Source organism: Macaca fascicularis, chromosome 13 (assembly GCF_037993035.2).
Source record: "Macaca fascicularis isolate 582-1 chromosome 13, T2T-MFA8v1.1".
Classification (NCBI taxonomy): Eukaryota; Metazoa; Chordata; class Mammalia; order Primates; family Cercopithecidae; genus Macaca; species Macaca fascicularis.
Window position 1 is genome coordinate 73895171 of NC_088387.1, and position 24034 is coordinate 73919204.

Sequence of the window (24034 nt, forward strand, 5' to 3'; positions counted from 1 at the left end):
GACTGATGTAAATAGTTTTTACTCTTGGAAATGAAGTATTTCCTCTGTTCAGCTATTCATATGGGAAGTTCTGTCAAATTTTTCAGTAGTTGAGCTGGGTTTGGGTTTTGTTTTTGCTACAATGATCTTTAGTGCACCAAATCATTTAAATAATCAGCTGCTGTTATCTTGTTCCTAGTGTGGGGCCTGGAGCACTGGAGGAGTGTTCTCAGTGTTCCTGTTCCACTCTCATCTCTCTTTGGACTTTGTATTCTTGTGCCACAGGTGGGGATGGGGACATCTCTCCATGCTTTTGCCTCTGGCTCAGTGATAAGGCTGCAGTGGCTTGTTACTCAATGCAAGGCTCTTGGTTGGGGCAAGGAAGGGTTTTTTTATTATCATAGTTCAGCCTCGGTCTTAGGTTCTGTGTGCCTGGGCCTTGAGGGTGAAACTTGCTTGGCATTGCTGCCCCTCCCACATCCATGGAAACCATTTTCTGCCTTATACCTGTGTGGATTCTTGGGCAAGAGAGGGTTTCCTGCCTCATTTCCAATGAGAGCAGATATGTTGTTTGTGTCACTGCAGGATACTGGGCCTGACCAGGTTTCCTGCCCTTCTCCAGGGACAGATGTTTTTTTGTTTCTACTCTTCTCTCAGAAGCAGATTAACTTTGTCTAAGATTGGGGTGGAAAGGGCTTATAATCTAAGAAAGAAAGGCTCTAAAGTGAGCATTTGCCTTGGTATGTCTCTGTACTAACCAGGGACAAAAAAATACCCCAATATAGATGTTTCTGGTCGTTTGGCTGGCGTCTTTTAGCAAAAAGATGGTTGTTACAGCAAAACACCAGTATTTCTTAGGATAACTCACCTCCTTTTATCCTTTCTGTGCTTATCAAGTAATTTCCTAGAATTATGTTACTTCTCACTTTTCTTCCTTCTGGAGAGAATTTGTGTTGTACTCTTAGCAACTGTTATTTAAAAATAGCTAATAAGTCTGATGATTGGGAATCCTAGAACTTGATCACTCAAGTATCTGGCTGTATCTGGCTGACCTAATGAGCTGAGGACCAGGCCCCAGGTCCCTGATGACCCCAGAAGATCTGATGCTCTGTGAAAATGGAAAATATAGCTGGCCAGTAGACACCTCCTTCCCTCTACTCCCCTACATTGACTACAGTACCATATTGTGAAATACAGTATTCAGCATATTTTCAGGGTTACCCAAAGTACCATCAAAGGATTGACAGCATGGTTACAATACAAGCAAATAGCCTGAGAAAATCTCGTTATGTCAGACTGATGGGTTCTTCTTTAGTGCAAAAATGAATATGGCCAAGCACATGAAAAAATGTATACACAGCATTATCTGTATATGCACACATGCACATACAGAATTCACATTTATATACACATCCGTAGATTCTGTTGGCTATGCTAGTTGCTAAGGTGATTTCTTGCTGGAGTAAATACAGCTTTGCTGGTCAACTCAGACAGAGAAAGCTTCATTGAAGACACATCAGAGCCTCTCTTGAGAATCCCTCCCCTTTACTGAGGTCCCTCTTCCTGCTCACTCCTTCCCCAATGCCAGGCAGAAACACACACTGCCAGCTGGAGAGCGAGCTCAAAGTCTGAGGACCTAGCTCTATGTGGGAATCCTCAGTTAACACATGGAGCCCAAAAAGAAATAGGAAAAAAACCCTCAATGCTCAGCTGAATTCCAGAAGCCTACTCATTCTAATACAAACAGATGAGTAGGAGAACAGGAAAGCAAGTGTCATGATCCCACCCCTCCCAGTTTCCCTGCCTCCCTCCCATGACCATTCCAGCCTCCTCCTCTTCCCCCAACTTTTGGATCTGAAGCAGCTCTAATGCTTAAGTCTGGAGACCTAGCATCTTTTACTTCTCAGTCTTTCAACATTTTGGCCTTGGAGGCAACTAAGGCTCTACTAAAACTGAAAGACAATTTTCTAAGAGGATGAGGTAAAGAGCTGTGGAAAAGCTCAGCACTCCTTCCTGAAGAGACAAGCAGTTCTTTAAAACAGCACAGCCTGTAGAGCCAGAGACTCCCTTTAAATCCTGTTGGCCAGAACACAGGGGCAGGGTCAATAGGGCCAGTTCTCCCACATGCTATTCCTGAGCACAATTTTTGTATCTCTAAATTCCAATTCTATATTTTTAATTCCTTCTTTTAAAAATATTTCTCTGTCTCCCCAATATGAGATGGAACAGAGAGACATATTTTGAGGCCTGGCTGGATCTTAGGATATGCTGTATATTTCTCGCCAGATTACCCCAGAGGCAACACTCAGTCTCTTTGCTGGTTTTTCCGAGAAATCCACTCATGCCAAATTTGGGTGAGTTTAGTAGAATTAACTTTAGCTCTGGTGAAGTTACAAGAAAAGGATCATATCACAGAATAAGAAGCCTTCTCCTGTCTTCCCAGCCCTTCTTTCCCTCAGCCGTCCTTCTTCTCTACACACAACCCCCTCCAAATTTTTCTCACTTGATTAAACATAATGATTTCTCTCTCTCTCTGAAACCTTAGTGCTAAGAGCCCGGATGAGGATGTGGGGTGGTTGAAAGGAAGCTGGGAAGGGCGTAAGGTGTAGATACTACCCAAATTTACTAAACATGTTCATCACAATGCTCAAGGGGAAAAAACCTCTTCATTAACATAACATATTCTCTTTAGAGCATAGTCATATTACAGAAAACAAACTTTCCCTCTGATATAAGGAAATATATACTTCTCTCAAAATGTGTGGGTAGCAATAGAAATCACTTTTGACTCTAAGCCCAAACAAAGAAACTACTGGAAACCTCCTGGCTAAGTCTCTTGTGGGCACATTGTTCTCCTTGGAGAAGGTTGCTCTTCTTTTCTCAGAACTGCTGGTCTCCATTCAGCTGCCTAGTAGCTGGAGCCATTTCTACTGCCTCTTTCTTCTGGCCATGGCTGTTCTGCTCCTCTGGCCCTATCCAGTGGTAAAGCATGTGGTTCATGGAGCCATTAGTGATATTCTCCTGAAGTGGGACAGGTCTCTCTGTCTCTCATTCAGATTTATGACTTTTGTTGCTCTGGTGCTTAAACACTAATCCTGTTATAATTCTTATACATTACTTGCTCTCTCAGTTTCTTAATGGCTCTTCTCTTGGAAGGATCTCCCTCAGTATTACACACAAAAATATCTCTTTATATCAATCTCTATTCATTGGCCTAGGACCAAGTTCCACTGCCTTGACTTCACTGTATATCCCAGTTGTGTGTGTGTGGTGAGGGGGATACAATATACAATACTGTTAATTCTGGTCTTCTAGGCATCTTCACAGCCATCTACCTAAATGCTTATCTGTTTCTTTCTCCCAGGCTCCTTGTGCAAATAAAATTCTTTAATATGCATCTTGACATTATAGAACAGTACTGTTGAAAGAAATGTAATGCAAGCCCCTTATGTAACTTTAAGTTTTTAGTAGCCTTATTTTAAAAAGGAAAAGAAACAGATAAATTAACTTTAATAATATTTAAAATTTAGCTCAATATCAAAATACTATCATTTCAACAAATAATGTTAATATTTTAATATCTTTTGCACTCAATCTTTGAAATCTAGTATGTGTTTCATATTTATAGCACATCTCAGTTCAGACAAGCCACATTTCAAGTGCTTCATAGCCACAGTGGCTAGTTGCCATCATATTGAACAACACAATTCTAGAGTTTCAAGGGTAAGTGTATAAAGTGTAAGTCTGGAATTCTAGTAACAAGCATACAAAATGTGCATTGATGTATCAAGTGCAAACTTCTCAGCTGAGCTTTTAAGGCCCTCTATAATCTGTCCCACCATTCTAGCCAGTTTGATCTCCTTTCTGGTACTGCATACACCCTGATCATTCCTGTCTCTATGCTTGGCTTTTTCTGTTCCCCTGACAAATGAGCCTCTTTCTGTTCCTTTTGCTGTTTTAACTTCTAGACCCAGCTGAAGTTCTCTCCTCTCCTGTACTACAGCAATTCCTATTGTTCTTTCTTTGGAATTTCCCTTAGTAACCTTTTAGAGGCTGTACCATAAAATTTAGCAGTTACTTTGATTATATTATCTTTTTGTTATTTGCTGTTATAGAAGTGTCTCTTTTCACCACCAAAACTGGGAGGGCTTTCAGAGAGTATCAATGTTGTATACTATACTTCTCAATCACCCACATAATCTACCCTAGTGCAGAGCCCATGGTGCACACTAAAAATGCTTTTTAGTGGCTTAGTATGCTGTTACAAGTAGTTTTCATGCCGTTTCATTTATAACTTTTCTCTCCAGTTAGGTTGAAAACTTCTTCCAAACTAGATTCTGATTCTTTTTTTATCTCCCACACCACTTGGCACAAATATTACTAGGATTTAAATATCTAAGCTTAACCAAAATTGGAGGGCAACTGACAGATTGCTAAGTGCTTTTGCATACCTAATCTCATTTGATTCTCATGATAACTCTTTAATGTGGGACTTACTGATAGCATCATCACTTTCTAAATAATCAACATGAAGCTCAGAGAAGTTAATTGATTTGCTTGAGGTCACACGACAGGGAATTGCCAGAAAGCCCAAATGATCTAAGTACAAATGCAAAGCAATGCTTTCCAGACCAGTACTTACCACTCATCCCATGGTGCATCCCATCTTACCCCCTCCAAAACAACGTGGAGCCAGGGGTTCTGTTTTGCTTGGTTTTTGTAATTAATGTTTCCCAGGAGATTCTTGGGCATCCAGCTCTGCCATGTCCAAGAACAAGTATTTGGGACTACTCTTCAGACATGCTATGTAAAGGGTAGCTCCCTTCTTACTCCTGTGGGGAGGACTCCTGGGGCATGGCATCCTTGTAAATGGTGTCCTCATCTGCTTTTTCCTGGTTACTCCTCACTCTCCCTTCAACTTGCCTGAAAAGAGAAAGGAGTACAAGAATTGTTAAATGTCTGTGAATGAACTTCAATAATAGTTGAATCTAAATATAACCCCTCATGGTTATTATTCCAAAAATCCAGTGATTATAGTTCAGAACTTTGAGCCACACATTCCCTACCCCCTTTCACTCAGAATGCCCCACACCCATTAAAAGCAGCATTATTAAAAACAGCAGCTACTGGGCGTGCTTAGAAACAACTCTTCTCAAGTAAATAACTCGGAATGTTTTTATTTTAGAATATCAAAGGGAGTCTGGACCACATTATGGCTAATTGACTACATATTTCCATGAGCAGAAATGAAGCTATATTTTAGTTATAAGGATACCAACCACAATGTCTTTAATGTTGGTTACCAGCTTTTTTAAAAGAGGAGAGAGAGAGAAAGCAAAAAATGAATTGCACATTAAATTTCAGTTTAACTTAAATCTTAGCTCTAGTTATAGAACAAGGGGAAGTTGGTGAATGTAGCACACACATTTTCGCCTAAGTACAGTGATTGCAACCATGCTGCCATAGCCCTACTTTGTGTAGATCTATCCTATCCTGAATTTTAAAACTTTCTCATGGACAATTTCTCTGTCTCTCTCTCTCTCTCTCTCTCTCTCTGTGTGTGTGTGTGTGTGTGTGTGTGTGTGTGTGTGTGTGTCTGTGTAAGTATGTGTGTAAGTGTTATGTGTCTCTTTTCCTCTTCCCTCCTCTCCCTTCTTCTCCTCCCTAATGGGAGGTGGTTAAAGCAGCCTAGTTTGCTAGAAAACAATGAGTTCTGAAAGCTGAGCAAACTTAAACTGCAGAGCCATTTCTAAAGTAAGAAACACAGCAGAGTTAATCTGACTCTTTTTATGACTTACATAATTTTTTTTTTTTTTTTGCTACATGTAATTAGGCTTAATAAGCATTATTTATTTTACAGCCTAGCCAACCATTTTTGAGCTTAGCTAAGGGAAGGAAGTTTGAGAGGGGATAGAAAAAAGCCAGTGTGAAACCCCCGCCCCTGCTGCCCCCTCACTGTTTATCCTATCTCAGGAGAGGGGCTGCAAATGGAGCCACACCTAGCACCCCATACTCCCAGACTCATTCTCCTCCTGGTTCACTTTGCTAGTGAGTAAATTACTCAACTGGGAATTTCTAAAATCTCTAGACTGTGGGTGGCCTTGATTAAATGCTCTAAGAAGAAAAGAAGAGAGAAGAAAAATCCTGATTATCCAGAATTTTTGGATAATGAGTCTTTCTGGGCAGTAAAATTTCTCAGATAACTGAGCATTTTTCCTTTAAGCTCCAGACTTTTAATTTTAACCATTTCAAATGGAAATCTAAATCAAACATATCATACTCTTAGCAGAGCTCTTAAACAATAGACATAATTTAAAATTTTCTTCACCTAGTTGTTATATTTACTTGTCATAGAAAAATCACCTCAGAGGTTGTTGAGACATGTAGGATGTTTATTCTATTAAATGATCCAGATTTATATATATGTAAGCCCTTGTAATGGTTTTTTTGTTTGTTTGTTTGTTTTGTTTTGTTTTTTAAAGACAAGGTCTCCAGGCTAGAGTGCAGTGGCACAATCACGCTCCCTGCAGCCTCCAAGTTCTGGGCTCAAGCAATCCTCCTGCCTCCACCCCGCAAGTATCAAGGACTACAGGCATGCACTATCTTGCCCAGCTAATTAAAAAAATTTTTTTTGTAGAGATAGGGTCTCTTGCTCTATTGCCCAGGCTGGTTTGCAATGTTAGTTTTTTTATATATATACTTTTTCTGAAAACATTCTTTTCTGTTGTTAGTGTACCTGCCACTAGCAATTCCATTTCCCTCTCTTAAACTGCTATAGTCATAAGAACTATGAATATGTTTGAATATTAAAATATTCATAAAAATTAGAATAACAGGTCTCCACATTGAATGTAAAGTAGAGGTAAATAGTTTCTGAGGGAGTATCTCTGAGGGAGCAAATAGGACTTTGATGTGTCCTACTGAATTTCCTTGTTATTGCCAACTTTCTGGATAGAGAGATTGTCAGAAGGATGAATTCTGGAAAGTTAATAAATTATTGTGGCTGTTCTAAGGAAACTGACTCAAAAACTCATAGGGTGCTATGGTTTGAATGTGTCCCCCAAAATGCTTGTGTTAGAAACTTAATCCCCAATGCAACAGTATTGGGAGGTGGGGCCTTGTGGGAAGTATCTAAGTCACAAGGACTCCACTTTCATAAATGCATTAATGCCAATTATGAAAGGGCTTGAGTCTGCAATCTCTTGCCTCTCATGCATGCCCTTTGCCACGCGGTGCCTCTTGCCATGTGATGGCACAGCAAGAAGGTCCTTACCAGAGACAATCCTTCAGTCTTGGATTTCCCAGCCTCAAGACCCATGAGCCAAATAAATTTCTATTGTTTATCCAGTCTGTAGTATTCTTTATAGTAGCACAAAATGGGCTAAGAAGGAAAGGTGAGATGTGAATATCCCTTCATAGAATGTATAATAAAAATGCTTTTGGGCTAGGTACAGTGGCTCATGCCTATAATCCCAGCACTTTGAGAGGCCAATGTGGGGGCATCACCTGAGGCCAGGAATTTGAGACCAGCCTTAGCAACAAGCGAGATCCTATCCCTACAAAAAATAAGAAAATTAGCTGGGCATGGCAGCACATGCCTGTAGTCCCAGCTACTCAAGAGGCTGAGGTAGGAAGATCACTTGTGCCCAGGAGTGCAAGGCTGCAGTAAGCTATGATTGTACCACTACACTCTAAACTGGGTGACACAGCAAGACCCCATCTCAAAATTTAAAAAGAAAGATTTTACTTTTCTGATGACAAAAGTAATGCATGCCAATTTTAAAAATATAGTCAAATCTTATAAATGCCTCCTGTGTATAATACAGAAAAGTCCTTCATATTCTCGCCATCCCCCAATCCCAAATAACTACTTATGAAAAGTACATCAATGCTTTTTATATTTACATACTAGCATGTTATTATGAATTTTTAAAAACATAAATTTAAGATCTATCTGTACCTTACAACTTGATCTTTGAACTTACTAATTTATCTTGAATGTCTCATGAATTAGTCCATTTTTAGTTATTTCATTGCTTTTTTAACCACACCTTAGTATTCTATTAAGGATTGTGTTAGTCAGAGTTCTCTAGAGGGACAGAACTAATAGGAGATATAGATATAGATATAGACATATCAAAAAGAGTTTATTAACTTATAAGATCACAAGGTCCCACAATAGGCTGTCTGCAAGCTGAGGATCAAGGTGAACCAGTTTGAGTTCCAAAACTGAAGAACTTGGAATCAGCAGTTTGAGGGCAGGAAGCATCCAGCACAGGAGAAAGATGTAGGCTGGGAGGCAAGGCCATTGTCTCTTTTTCATGTTTTTCTGCCTGCTTTATATTTGCTAGCAGCTGATTAGATTGTGCCTGCCAGATTAAGAGTGGATCTGCCTTCCCCCGCCCACTGACTCAAATGTTTATCTCTTTTGGAATCACCCTGACAGACATACCCAGGATGAATACTTTCTATCCTTCAATCCAATCAAGTTGACACTCAGTATTAACCATCACAAGGATATCCCATAAGTATTCTCTGCTGATGAATATTTAGATAGTATTTAGGTTTTCAACATTAAAATCAATAGTGAAGTGAACATATTTGAATATGTTTAATTGAGTGAGTATTTGGGTAGAATAAATTCTTAGATGTTGATATGGTTTGGCAGTGTCCCCACTCAAATCTCATCTTGAATTGTAGCTCCCATAATCCCCATGTGTCATGGGAGGGACCTGTGGGAGGTAATTGAATCATGGAGGTGGGTTTTCCCATGCTGTTCTCATGATAATGAATAAGTCTCATGAGATCTGATGATTTTATGAAGGGAAGCTCACCTGCACCTGCTCTCTTGCCTGCGGCCATGTAAGATGTGCCTTTGCTCCTCCTTTACCTTCCGTCATGATTGTGAGGCCTCCCCAGCCATGTGGAACTGTGAGTCATTAAACCTCTCTTTTTTTATAAATTACCCAGCGTTGGGTATTTCTTCATAGCAGTATGAAAATGGATTAATACAGATATGGAATTTGGCCTTTGAATTTGCACTTAGAGCTGTTATATAAAACCAGGGAAGTTCAAAACTATGGAAATGCATTCTCTCACAGTTCTGGAGGCTAGAAGTCCAAAACTGAGGTGTAAGCAGGGCCATACTCCCTCTGAAACCTATGAGGAAATTCTTACTTGCCTCTTCCTAGCCTCTGGTGGTTTGCTGGCAATCTCAGTTTGCAGATGTGTAACTCTAGTCCCTGCCTTCTACATCACATAGTGTCTCTTCCTGTGTGTCTCTGTTTTCACATGGCCATCTTCTTATATGGACACCAGTCACATTAGATTAGGGACCAAACCCACTCCACTATCAGCTGAACTAATTACATCCACAATGACCTTATTTCCAAATAAAGTCACATTCTGAGAACTGAGAGTTAGGACTTCAACATATCTTTTCTGTGTGGGGAGCAGGTGAAGTAGGGGAAGGAAGGGACACAGTTTAACTCATAACATCTTTCAAAGGATAAAGACTTTAAACATTTGATAGATGCTGCCATTTTTTCAAAAACATTATGCCAATGTATATTCTCATCAACAATTTATGAGAGTACCAGTTTCTCATGACACTGGATATTATAAATTTTCTATTATTTTCTAATCTGATAGGCAAAAATTTATAACTCATTGTTATTTTATTTTGTATTTCTTTATTAGTGAAACAGAGCAAATTTTCACTTGCTGTACTGACTACTATAAAGAACTAAAAAAGGAAAAAACATTAAGAATTTTTCACTTGCTTCACTAATTTCTTCTGTGATTTGCCTCTAATGTCCTTTGCCCAATTTTTCTATTGCACTCTTCATCTTTTTCTTATTGATTTATAAGGGCTTTTTCTTTACTAGAGGAATCTATATATAAACTCTTTGCTTATTATATATATTGTACTTTCCTCTCAATTTGTCCTTTATTTCTGTTCTTACTACATAGAAGCTTATTATTATTATTATTATTATTATTATTATTATTACTATTATTGTTGTTGTTGTAGCGATCTCAGCTCACCGCAACTTCTACCTCTGGATTCAAGTGGTTTTTGTGCCTCAGCCTCCTGAGTAGCTGGGATTACAGGCGTGCATCACCATACCCAACTAATTTTCATATTTTTAGTAGAGACAAGGTTTCCATGTTGGCCAGGTTGGAAGCTAATAATAATTTTTATTTTATGTGGTTACATTTCTCTTTTCAGAAACCAGGAATTTTCATTCTTAGAAAGACCTTATCCACTCCCAAATTATAGAAATAGATGCCAATGTTTTCTTCTAATACAATTATGGCTTCATTTATACATTTAATTTATTTGTCCCATTGATATGTATTTTAGTATAAGGGTCAGGTGACAATCCAGTAGTCTTATTTTTCCAAATGATGATAACACGGTTGTCAGAGGCTGTTTATTGATGCATTTTCCCCCACAGATTGGAAATGACACCTGTATCATATCCTGCATTCTGTGTAAATTGCCATATGATTGGAGGTCCAGTTCTGGGCCACCCTATTCTGTTTCATTTTCCTGCCAGTCTCCTGCTGAGCTGGAACCAGTGTTAGAGTTACTGTAACTTTGTAATACAGCCTAATATCCCATGTGGTTTGTTTCCCTCCCTTACTTTTCATGGTTTTCCTAACTGTTCTCAGAAGTTTATTCCTCTAGAATAAGTCTAAATTTGGGCAAGTTCTTTATAAAATTTCTGCAAATATTTTGAGAGAATGGCATTAAATTTATAATGAGGAGAGAACTGGCATTTCATATATTTTTCTACTCAAAAAATGGACCTCTGTATGAATTCAAATCTTTTATATCTCTCAATATTATGCCTTTTTTCTTCATCTAGCACAGGTTATATAGTTTTGTTAACTAATTCTTAAATGTGTGTGTGTGTCTCTGTGTGTGTGTGTGTGTGTGTTTTGAAACACACACACTCCCTCTGTCACTCAGGCTGGAGTGCAGTGGCATGATCTCAGCTCACTGCAACCTCTGCCTCTTGGATTCAAGGGATTCTCTTGCATCAGCCTCCCACGTAGCTGGGGCTACAGGTGTGCGCCACGATGCCCAGCTAATTTTTATATTTTTAGTAGAGACGGGGTTTTGCCATGTTGGCCCAGCTGGTCTCGAACTCCTGAACTTAAGTGATCCACCTTCCTTGGCCTCCTAAAGTGCTGGGATTACAAGAGTGAGCCACCATGCCTGGCCTGAAGTTTTTATTTTAATTGCTACTAGGAATAAGATCTTTTCTTCCAGTTAATTTTCTACCTGATTGTTCAGTATGCAGGAAATTTATGGGTTTTTAAAATATTAAATAGAGAACTGGTTACTGCCCTGATTTACATTGTTTCCTAATGGCTTTGCAGTTGTTTCTCTCGGAGTTTCGAGTGTATTGTCACATCATCTGCAGTAACTATAATTTTGCTCCCTCTCTTACAATATTTATATCTTTTACTGGTTATCTTATCTAATTATAAAGTTTTTCCAGAAAAAATGTTAGTTAATAGCAGTAATAGACATGTTTGTCTTATTCCTGATTTAAGCAAAAACCTTTCCATTGTTTGTCTGTTAACTGTGATGTTGGTTTATGATTTAGGATACATCTGTGTATTGTATTATGGAAGTATTCTTATATTCCTATTTCGACACATTCATTAATAACATAAGAACATGCCACTTACTAGCTGTATGCAACCCACTTCCTAATATGTGACCTGAGGCAAGACTCTTAACCTTGCTAGGCTTTAGTGTCCTTATCTACAGACTGAATATGAAAGGTAATACCTCCCTCATTGTGTGATGGTGAGGACTAAATAAGAAAACGCACAGAAGTGTACCAGATAGTGCCCAATACATAATAAAAGAAAAATAAATGTTAACCTTGCTATTTTTTTTTACTGTGAATGAATACTGAAATTTGTTACATTTCTTTTCTATACCTTTGAAAGTAATCATGACTTTTCTCCTTTGACTATTAACAGGGTTAATTATACTAATAGATTTTCTAAAATTGAATCCAGCTGAAACGAGTCCCACTTTGGTATTTTTAAATGGACTACTGAATTCTATTTGCTAGTTTCCTTTTTTGCTTTTTTTTTTTTTTTTTTTTTTTTTTTTTAAGACAGTTCACTCTGTCACCCAGGCTGGAGTGCAGTGGTATGATCTTGGCTCACTGCAACCTCCACCTCCCAGGTTCAAGTGATTCTCATGCCTCAACCTCCGGCATAGCTGGGACTACAGGCGTGTGCCCCCATGCCTGGCTAATTTTTATATTTTTAGTAGAAACAGCATTTCACCATGTTGGCCAGGCTGGTCTCAAACTCCTGACCTCAAGTGATCTGCCCACCTCAGCCTCCCAAAGTGCTGGGATTACAGGCATGGGCCACCATGCCTGGCTATTTCCTAATATCTTTATTAGAGTTTTTACATTGTATTTAAAAGGAAGATTACCCTGAGATGTGTGTGTATGTGTGTGTGTATAATGGGTATAGGTGTGTGGTATGGGCTGTGTGTGTGCAGTATGTTTGTATCTGTGCAGTGCATGTGTGTTGGGGTGTGGGTGGTGTGGATATAAGGTGAGTCTGTGTGGTGTTGTATATGTGTAGTGTGTAGGTGGTGTATGTGTGTGAGACACATTTGTATTTGGGTAGAGTGTGGTATGTGTGATGTGTGCATGAATTGTGTGGATGTTTGTATTCGTGCAGTGTTTGTGTGTGTGTGTCTGGTGGGAGAACAATGCTTGTGCATAGAGTGTGGTACATAAGTGTTATCTCTATGAGGTTTTGGTACCAATGATATGTTGGCTTCCTAAAATAAGTAAGAGAATTTTTCCTTTATGCTCTGGATGAGTTAAATAGCAACAAAATCATCTCTCCCTTAAAGATTTAAAATGAGAAACTTGTTAAATGACCTGGGCCTTGGGAGCTTATGGTAGCATTATCCACTTTTTCCATGGTTTGGTTTTTGGAAGATCTCTGAGTCTATTTTGATAAGAATTTCTTTGAAAATCATCCATTCATTCCCATTTATTAGAGAATAGAGAAATAACTATTTTGGATGTGACGTCGAATAATTGCTCAGTCTAATTCCAAAGCTTTTCTGACATTTAGTATGAAGAGAAAAAGTAAGAGCAGTTGAGAAGTCCTTTCGGCATGAAGAACACTATAAGGATAGCCAAGAGGGGAAGACAGACTCCCTTTGAGGCTGGATCATCTTGGAGTACTAAAAATGGAGAAATCCATGACTGACTTATTTACCATGACTAGATAAGTAGTAAATAAATATCAGGTTGGTGCGAAAGTAATTGAGGTTTTTGCCATTACTTTCAATTTTTGCTGTTACTTTTAACCTCAATTACTTTTGCACCAACTTAATACCTATAAAATAAATGTAATCAGTGGACTAAATTCTTCCAAATGTGGTGGCCCTTGAGGAAAATACCAAAAGCATTTTAGGGAGAGGCCTGCTAGGACCATTATGGGTCAGACGGAAGCTCCAGCAGTGGGCACCTCACAGGAGGAGAAGGGCTGGAACTGAGCTGAGAAAGGAAGAAAGTTTCAGAAAGACCCAGGACATCTCAGTAAGAAGTACACGCAGGGATCAAAACCCTGGGGCAAGGGACGTGCCTGCTGGCATGGAAAGTGCAGGTTCTGAGACTAGTGAGACTTGGTTATGACGTACCAAGCTGGAGTGACCCAGGGCGTCGTTCATGGGCTCTTGTCCTTACTGGAAGCTTATCCGTGTTTGTACCGACTTCCCTTCTTCCCGCCTAGACTTGAGAAGAAGGTGCTAAGTTAGCATGCTCAGTTAGATGGCCTAGAGGCGTGTAGCTGAACTGCAGAGGTGTGCAAGCATTCTCTCCTCCAGCCTCCCCAACCCCTTTTTGACCCCCTAAGGGTGCTGACTCCTCAGTTTCCAGATGCTGCTTCTGTGGCTGAAGTTTACCCAGAATACAGCTCCGTTCCTGGGCTCCACACAGCCAGAAGTTCTTCTGTCTGGTCCAGTTGGCTGCTTCTTCCATCATCATACAGAACATAGAAGAACACTAAGGACAGAAGGGAAGATGAAGACAGATCGTTCACTCCCTCAAGGGATCTTTCAGAGGGAAGACGGACTCTCTGCTCTCAATATTGACCTTCTAGTTCCTGTTTTTATTCTGAGAGAATGTTTCTGTTCCTGGTCCTCAAAGGAAATAGGTTTTATTTGGTTGGCTTTGCATTCAACTGGCACAATTAGAACTGCAAGAGACATCACACTTGAGGAATCTGGGGCCCCAGAGGTTCAGCTGCCGATGCTTTGCACATAGCAGATTGTGATAGCTCCATTTTATGTGTCAGCTTCACTGGGCCACAGGTAGCCCAGCTTTTTGGTTAAACATTACTCTGGGTGTGTCTGGGAGGGTCTCTGAATGGCATTAATGTTTGAATTAATTGGTAGACTCAGTAAAGCAGGTTGGATCAGTTTCATCCAATCCATTGAATTTCTGAATTAAAAAAAAAAAAAACAAAAACTGAGTAAGAAATAATTCTCTTTTTCTGCCTGACTGTCTTCAAACTGGGACATAAGTCTTCTCTTGCCTTCATACTGAGACTCAGACTTGAATTTACACCATCAGCTCACCCAGTTCTCAGGCCTTCAGAATCAGTCTGGAACCACACCATCAGCTCTCCAGGGTCTCCAGCTTATTAACTGCAGATCATAGACTTCTCAGCCTGCATAATCTTGTGAGCCAATCTTTATAGTAAATCTCTAGTTGGCTCTGGTTCTCTAAAGAACTCAGACTGATAACGCAAGTATTCAGTAAATTCCTGCTTACTTTGTATAAGTGGCCTTTGGTAAGTCTGGTGAGCAGTTAGTGGCAAAGTTCAGACCAGGATATAGGGTTGCAGGCTCATCCACCTGGACTCCTTCCACCAGAGCAACACCAGTTCACCCCTATGGAGGTGAGGCTGGACAAAGAATGATGGTGATGAAAGCAGTGGCCCTGTGGGAACCACCAGAAGCTGAGCCTAAAGAATAGGAATAAGCCAAGGAGTCCACCCAGGCCCAGTGAATATAAGGAATCGGGGCTTTCAAACAAGGCCATTTGTCAGACCAGGGCAGCCTAGCAGCAGAAACAAGCTAGAAGCAAGAGACTCTGTATCCAAGGTGAAGCTTACCTGGCTCGTCATTCTTTCATTCTTCCTGCTATTGCAGGACACTGTGGCTTTCCCAGGAATGGCCTTCCCAGAATCTGAAGGCCCATCTGATGCCACATTAGACCTGCTACTTTTACCAGCTTCTCCTGATAGGACTTCACAATATCTTTGACTTTAAGGGTTGAACTTCTAGGCAGCTTGTCTAAGAATCCATCCATAGAGTAGACACCACCTACTGAACACCAAATACTTCCTGAAGTACTTTTCAGACTTTGTCTGTGGACCACCTGTCTCAAAATTATCCAAGATGCTTGTTAAAAATGCAAATTTCTAGACCCTACCCAGAACTACTGAATCAGCATCTCTGGGAGTGTGGCCAGGAGTCTGCATATTTAATAATGTCTCAAATGATTCTTATTTATGCAAACTGACATTTGAGTTCTACCAGGTAACCCCAAAACACAGACAAGTTCCCTGGAAATTGACAAGTGGTGATAACAAACTCTGGCCCATACTCACTGCTTTGTCCATTTACTCACTTAACAAATAATTGTAAAGATTTGTGCCCAAGGCATTGTGTTAGGTGCTGTGAGAAGTTAAATTTAACTAGTTAGTACTTATTTATTTATTTATTTATTTATTTATTTATTTATTTATTTTTCTGCAGCCAGATTGCTGGCAGATGGGACCAGAATAGGCTGGGCATCTAGGACCTGGTCTCTCTTGTTCTGGGTGTTTCAGCCTTTCTCTAGAGACTTGATGCTGTAGCCTACCAGACTGTGCTGGTGTGCCTCTTCTGAGCTCCAGACTGCTTTCTGCATGCCTTCACCAGGCATTTATTTCCATAGGGCTATTATTCAGCTCCTGTAGCAATGGTGTCAGCTCCATCCCTTTCCCACCCACCTGCAAGGAACTTTCTACCTCAGTTCTTATTTAGCCTCCCTACTTGCCCTACCCACACTCCCATATTCCTCTTTGCTCCCAATGTGCTTCTGCACTTTGCTTGTTTTGAATTTGGTTTTCATTTTTTGTTTTTTGTTTTGGTGGTTAATACTTTAATTGATCGAGATGATACAGCAATATTTTTATTCATATAAAATATTTATTCATATAATTCATATAATATATTCATGTAACTCATATATTTATTCAATGTGCAGGTTTGTTACATATGTATACATGTGCCATGTTGGTGTGCTGCACCCATTAACTTGTCATTTATATTAGGTATATTTCCTAATGCTATCCCTCCCCCGACCCCCCACCCCACAACAGGCCCCAGTGTGTGGTGTTCTCCACCCTGTGTCCAAGTGTTATTGTTCAGTTCCCACCTATGAGTGAGAACATGCGGTATATGGTTTTCTGTCCTTGCGATAGTTTGCTGAGAATGATGGTTTCCAGCTTCATCCAGGTCCCTACAAAGGACATGAACTATCCTTTTTTATGGCTGCATAGTATTCCATGGTGTATGTTTGCCACATTTTCTTAACCCAGTCTATCATTGATGGATATTTGGGTTGGTTCCAAGTTTTTGCTATTGTGAATAGTACCGCAATAAACATATGTGTGCATGTGTCTTTATAGCAGCATGATTTGTAATCCTTTGGGTATATACCCAGTAATGGGATAGCTGGGTCAAATGGTATTTCTAGTTCTAGATCCTTGAGGAATCGCCACACCGTCTTCCACAGTGGTTGAACTAGTTTACAGCCCCACCAAAAGTGTAAAAGTGTTCCTATTTCTCCATATCCTCTCCAGCACCTGTTGTTTCCTGACTTTTTAATGATCGCCATTCTAACTGGTGTGAGATGGTATCTCATTGTAGTTTTGATTTGCGTTTCTCTGATGGCCAGTGATGATGAGCATTTTTTCATGTGTCTGTTGTCTGCATAAATGTCTTCTTTTGAGAAGTGTCTGTTCATATCCTTTGCCTACTTTTTGATGGGGTTATTTGATATTTTCTTGTAAATGTGTTTAAGTTTTTGTAGATTCTGGATATTAGCCCTTTGTCAGATGGGTAGATGGCAAAAATTTTCTCCCATTCTGTAGGTTGTCTTTTCACTCTGATGGTAGTTTCTTTTGCTGTGCAGAAGCTCTTTAATTAGATCCCATTTGTCAATTTTGGCTTTTGTTGCCATTGCTTTTGGTGTTTTAGTCATGAAGTACCTTGCCCATGCCTATATCCTGAGTGGTACTGCCTAGGTTTTCTTCTAGGGTTTTTATGGTTTTAGGTCTAACTTTTAAGGCTTTAATCCATCTTGAATTAATTTTTGTATAAGGTGTAAGGAAGGGATCCAGTTTCAGATTTCTACCTATGGCTAGCCAGTTTTCCCAGCACCATTTATTACATAAGGAATCCTTTCCCCAGTTCTTGTTTTTGTCAGGTTTGTCAAAGATCAGATGGTTGTAGATGTGTGGTATTATTTCTGAGGGCTCTATTCTGTTCCATTGGTCTGTATCTCTGTTTTGGTACCAGTGCCATGCTGTTTTGGTTACTGTAGCCTTGTAGTATAGTTTGAGTCAGGTAGCATGATGCCTCCAGCTTTGTTCTTTTGGCTTAGGATTGTCTTGCTAATGCGGGCTCTTTTTTGGTACCATATGAACTTTAAAGGAGTTTTTCCAATTCTGTCAAGAAAGTCTTTGGTAGCTTGATGGGGATGGCATTGAATCTATAAATTACCTTGGGCAGTATGGCCATTTTCACGATATTGATTCTTCCTATCCATGAGTGTGGAATGTTCTTCCATTTGTTTGTGTCCTCTTTTATTTTGTTGAACAGTGATTTGTAGTTCTCCTTGAAGAGGTCCTTCACATCCTTTGTAAGTTGGATTCCTAGGTATTTTATTCTCTTTGAAGCAATTGTGAATGGGAGTTCACTCATGATTTGGCTCTCTGTTTGTCTATTATTGGTGTATAGGAATGCTTGTGATTTTTGCACATTGATTTTTTATCCTGAGACTTTACTGAAGTTGCTTATCAGCTTAAGGAGATTTTGGGCTGAGACGATGGGGTTTTCTAAATATATAGTCATGTCATCTGCAAACAGGGACAATTTGACTTCCTCTTTTCCTAATTGAATACCCTTTATTTCTTTCTCCTGCCTGATTGCCCTGGCCAGAACTTCCAACGCTATGTTGAATAGGAGTGGTGAGAGAGGGTATCCCTGTGTTGTACCAGTTTTCAAGGGGAATGCTTCCAGGTTTTGCCCTTGCAGTATGATATTGGCTGTGGGTTTGTCATAAATAGCTCTATTATTTTGAGATACATCCCATCAATACCTAATTTATTGAGACGTTTCAGCATGAAGTGTTGTTGAATTTTGTCAAAGGCCTTTTCTGCATCTACTGAGATAATCATGTGGTTTTTGTCTTTGGTTCTGTTTATATGATGGATTACATTTTTTTTTTTTTTTTGAGATGGACTCTCACTCTGTCGCCCAGGCTGGAGTGCAGTGGTGCGATCTCCACTCACTGCAAGCTCCACCCCCCGGGTTCACACCATTCTCCTGCCTCAGCCTCCCGTGTAGCTGGGACTACAGGCACCTGCCACCATGCCTGGCTAATTTTTGTGTTTTTAGTAGAGATGGGGTTTCAACATGTTAGCCAGGATGGTCTCTATCTGCTGACCTCGTGATCTGCCCATCTCGGCCTCCCAAAGTGCTGGGATTACAGGCGTAAGCCACCGCGCCCAGCCGATGGATTACATTTATTGATTTGCATATGTTGAACCAGCCTTGCATCCCAGGGATGAAGCCAACTTGATTGTGGTCGATAAGGTTTTTGATGTGCTGCTGGATTCGGTTTGCCAGTATTTTATTGAGGATTTTTGCATCGATGTTCATCAGGGATATTGGCCTAATATTCTCTTTTTTGTGTGTGTCTCTGCCAGGCTTTGGTATCAGGATGATGCTGGTCTCATAAAATGAGTTAGGGAGGATTCCCTCTTTTTCTGTTGATTGGAATAGTTTCAGAAGGAATGGTACCAGCTCCTCTTTGTACCTCTGGTAGAATTTGGCTGTGAATCCATCTGGTCCTGGACTTTTTCTGGTTGGTAGGCTATTAATTATTGCCTCAATTTCAGAGCCTGTTATTGGTCTATCCAGGGATTCAGCTTCTTCCCGGTTTAGTCTTGGGACAGTGTATCTGTTCAGGAATTTATCCATTTCTTCTAGATTGTCTAGTTTATTTGTTTAGAGGTGTTTATAGTATTCTCTGATGGTAGTTTCTATTTCTGTAGGATGGGTGGTGATATCCCCTTTACCCTTTATCATTTTTTATTGCATCTATTTGATTCTTCTCTCTTTTCTTCTTGCTAGTGGTCATCAATTTTGTTGATCTTTTCAAAAAACCAGCCCCTGGATTCATTGAGTTTTTGAAGAGTTTTTTGTGTCTCTATCTCCTTCAGTTCTGCTCTGATCTTAGTTATTTCTTGCCTTCTGCTAGCTTTTTAATGTGTTTGCTCTTGCTTCTCTAGTTCTTTTAATTGTGATGTTAGGGTGTCAATTTTAGATCTTTCTTGCTTTCTCTTGTAGACATTTAGTGCTATAAATTTCCCTCTACACGCTGCTTTAAATGTGTCCCAGAGATTCTGATTTGTTGTGTCTTTGTTCTCATTGGTTTCAAAGAACATCTTTATTTCTGCCTTCATTTCGTTATGTACCCAGTAGTCATTCACGAGCAGGTTGTTCAGTTTCCATGTAGTTGAGCGGTTTTCAGTGAGTTTCTTAATCCTGAGTTATAGTTTGATTGTACTGTGGTCTACAGACAGTTTGTTATAATTTCTATTCTTTTACATTTGCTGAGGAATGCTTTACTTCCAACTATGTGGTCAATTTTGGAATAAGTGCAAATAGGTGCTGAGAGGAATGTATATTTGTTGATTTGGGGTGGAGAGTTCTGTAGATGTCTATTAGGTCCGCTTGGTGCAGAACTGAGTTCAATTCCTGGATGTCTTTCTAATTTTCTGTCTCATTGATCTGTCTAATGTTGACAGTGGGGTGTTAAAGTCTCCCACTATTATTGTGTGGGAGTCTAAGTCTCTTTGTAGGTCTCTAAGGACTTGCTTTAAGAATCTGGGTGTTCCTGTATTGGGTGCATATATATTTAGGATAGTTAGCTCTTCTTGTTGAATTGATCCCTTTACCATTATGTAAGGGCCTTCTCTGTCTCTTTTGATCTTTGTTGGTTTAAAGTGTGTTTTATCAGAGATTAGGATTGCAACCCCTGCTTTTTTTTTTTTGTTTTCCATTTGCTTGGTAGATTGAGCCTTTATTTTGAGCCTATGTGTGTCTCTGCACATGAAGTGGGTCTCCTGAATACAGCACACTGATGAGTCTTGACTCTTCATCCAATTTGCCAGTCTGTGTCTTTTAATTGGAACATTTAGCCCGTTTACATTTAAGGTTAATATTGCTATGTGTGAATTTGATCCTGTCATTATGATGTTAGCCGGTTATTTTGCTCATTAGTTGATGCAGTTTCTTCCTAGCATCGATGGTCTTTACAATTTGGCACATTTCTGCAGTGACTGGTACCGGTTGTTCCTTTCCATGTTTAGTGCTTCCTTCAGGAACTCTTATAAGTCCAGCCTGGTGGTGGCAAAATCTCTCAGCATTTGTTTGTCTGTAAAGGATTTTATTTCTCCTTCACTTATGAAGCTTATTTGGCTGGATATGAGAATCTGGGTTGAAAATTCTTTTCTTTTTTTTTTTTTTTTTTTTGAGACAGAGTCTTGCTCTGTCACCCAGGCTGGAGTGCAGTGGCCGGATCTCAGCTCACTGCAAGCTCCGCCTCCCGGGTTTACGCCACTCTCCTGCCTCAGCCTCCCGAGTAGCTGGTACTACAGGCGCCCGCCACCTCGCCCGGCTAGTTTTTTGTATTTTTTAGTAGAGATGGGGTTTCACCGTGTTAGCCAGGATGGTCTCGATCTCCTGACCTCGTGATCCACCCGTCTCAGCCTCCCAAAGTGCTGGGATTACAGGCTTGAGCCACCACACCCGGCCGAAAATTCTTTTCTTTAAAAATGTTGAATATTGGCCCCCACTCTCTTCTGGTTTGTAGAGTTTCTGCCAAGAGATCCACTGTTATTCTGGTGGGCTTCCCTTTGTGGGTAACCCGACCTTTCTCTCTGGCTGCCCTTAACATTTTTTCCTTCATTTCGACTTTGGTGAATCTGACAATTATGTGTCTTGGAGTTGCTCTTCTCGAGGAGTATCTTTGTGGCATTCTCTGTATTTCCTGAATTTGAATGTTGGCCTGCCTTGCTAGGTTGGGAAAGTTCTCCTGGATAATATCCTGAAGATCGTTTTCCAACTTGGTTCATTCTCCCCGTCACTTTCAGGTACACCAATCAGATGTAGGTTTGGTCTTTTCACATAGTTCCATATTTCTTGGAGGCTTTATTCGTTTCTTTTTACTCTTTTTTCTCTAAACTTCTCTTCTCGCTTCATTTCATTCATTTGATCTTCAATCACTGATACCGTTTCTTCCAGTTGATCAGATCAGCTACTGAAGCTTTTGCACGCATCACGTAGTTCTTGTGCCATGGTTTTCAGTTCCATTAGGTCATTTAAGGACTTCTCTGTGCTGTTTATTCTAGTTAGCCATTTGTCTCATCTCTTTTCAAGGTTTTTAGCTTCTTTGCGATGGGTTCCAACATCCTCCTTTAGCTTGGAGAAGTTTGTTGTTACTGATCGTCTGAAGCCTTCTTCTCTCAACTCGTCAAAGTCATTCTCTGTCCAGCTTTGTTCTGTTGCTGGTGAGGAGCTGCATTCCTTTGGAGGAGAGGAGGCACTCTGATTTTTAGAATTTTCAGCTTTTCTGCTCTGGTTTCTCCCCATCTTTGTGGTTTTATGTACCTTTGGTCTTTGATGATGGTGACATACAGTTAGGGTTTTGGTGTGGATGTCCTTTCTGTTTGTTAGTTTTTCTTCTAACAGTCAGGACCCTCAGCTGCAGGTCTGTTGGAGGTTGCTGGAGGTCCACTCCAGACCCCATTTGCCTGGGTATCACCAGCAGAGGCTGCAGAACAGCAAATATTGCAGAATGGCAAATGTTGCTGCCTGATCCTTCCTCTGAAAGCTTCGTCTCAGAGGGGCACCCAGCCATATGCGGTGTCAGTCAGCCCCTCCTGGGACGTGCCCCCCAGTTAGGCTACTTGGGGGTCAGGGATCCACTTGAGGCATTCTGTCCGTTCTCACTTCTCAAACTCCATGCTGGGAGAACCACTACTGTCTTCAAAGCTGTCAGAGAGGGACGTTTAAGTCTGCAGAAGTTTCTGCTGCCTTTTATTCTGCTATGCCTTGCCCCCAGAGGTGGAGTCTACAGAGGCAGGCAGGCCTCCTTGAGCTGCGGTGGGCTCCACCCAGTTTGAACTTCCTGGCCCCTTTGTTTACCTTCTCAAGCCTCAGCAATGGTGGGTGCCCCTCCCCCAGCCTCACTGCTGCCTTGCAGTTCTATCTCAGACTGCTGTGCTAGCAGTGAGTGAGGCTCTGTGGGCATGGGACCCTCTGAGCGAGGTGCGGAATATAATCTCCTGGTGTGCTGTTTGCTAAGATGGTTGGAAAAGCACAGTATTAGGGTGGGAGTGTCCTGATTTTCCAGGTACCCTCTGTCACTGCTTCCCTTGGCTAGGAAAGGGAATTCGCTGACCCCTTGCACTTCCCGGGTGAGGCAATGCCCCACCCTTCTTCAGCTCACACTCCATGGACTGCACCCACTGTCCAACAAGCCCCAGTGAGATGAACCCAATACCTCAGTTGGAAATGCAGAAATTACCCATCTTCTGCGTTGCTCACGCTGGGAGCTGTAAACTGGAGCTGTTCCTATTCAGCCATATTGGTCTTTAGTACTTATTTCTATTCAATTCAACAGTTAATCCATTCTCACAGCTTCCTAGGCAATGTGCAAGGTGCTGCAGATCCAATGTGAATAAGTACTAGGTTGGTGCAAAAGTAATTGTGCAATTATTTTGTATCTGCTTTGCTTGCTCTGCTCTCCTGTACTGACATTCAGAAACCAGTGCAGATCCCACCTCCAAGCAGGTGGGATAGTTTCTGACTATTGGTTTCTGAGCTGGGCAGGGAGGAGGACCCTCATAGAACCAATGTGATACAGCATGAGAGGTGCTACTGATGTTACGAATAAAATACAGCAGAGTCTGGATGGGGAAAGAGTTATATCGAAGGGAAGAAATGACGATTCAAAAGGGTTTCGGAGAGGAAATGGCATTTGAAGTGGGTCCTTAGTGGAATCTTGCCTCTTGGAAGGAGCAGGGAGAAGAAGAGTACTCTTTCAGAGGGAGCAGCCCAAGAGAAGGCACAAAGACGGGCTGGGCATGGTGGCTCATGCCTGTAATCCTGGCACTTTGGGAGCCTGAGGTGGGTGGATCACGAGGTCAAGAGATTGAGACCATCCTGGCCAACATGGTGAAACCCTGTCTCTACTAAAAATACAAAAATCAGCTTGTTGTGGTGGCGGGCACCTGTAGTCCCAGCTACTTGGGATACTGAGGCAGGATATTCACTTGAACCTAGGAAGCAGAGGTTGCAGTAAGCCGAGATCACGCCACTGCACTCCAGCCTGGCAACAGATCAAACCTCCATCTCAAAAAAAAAAGACACAGAGACATAAAGATGCCAAGCATATGAAGTCCAATGAGTGGTCTGGTGTGATCAGCCTGTGGAGTGCCTGTCAAGAGGAAACCAGCTGAAAATGAAGCTAGAAACATAAGCAGGTGCTAGATTGAGAGGAACCTTGAATGTTATTCTGGAATCTAAACTTGGTCCTATGAGCCAGCAGTTCCCAAACCTAACTGTGCGACTGTGCAGATTGTTAAGCCCTATCCACTTCCAGTTGATTTAATCTGGGTGGGACCTAAGAGTCTGTATTTTCAC

At 40.8% G+C, this 24034-nt stretch overlaps 1 long non-coding RNA gene across 1 annotated transcript in view; it reads right to left on the minus strand.

Moving 5' to 3' along the window:
• Positions 1 to 4632: 4632 nt before the first annotated feature.
• LOC123568383 (uncharacterized) overlaps positions 4633 to 24034 on the minus strand; it is a 52306-nt gene continuing 32904 nt past the window's right edge. The window contains exons 2-4 of the long non-coding RNA XR_006691703.2: positions 15163 to 15373; positions 13949 to 14048; positions 4633 to 4902 (exon numbers count right to left, since the gene is read on the minus strand). This is a non-coding gene — a long non-coding RNA (uncharacterized lncRNA). The remainder of the gene's footprint in view (positions 4903 to 13948; positions 14049 to 15162; positions 15374 to 24034) is intronic.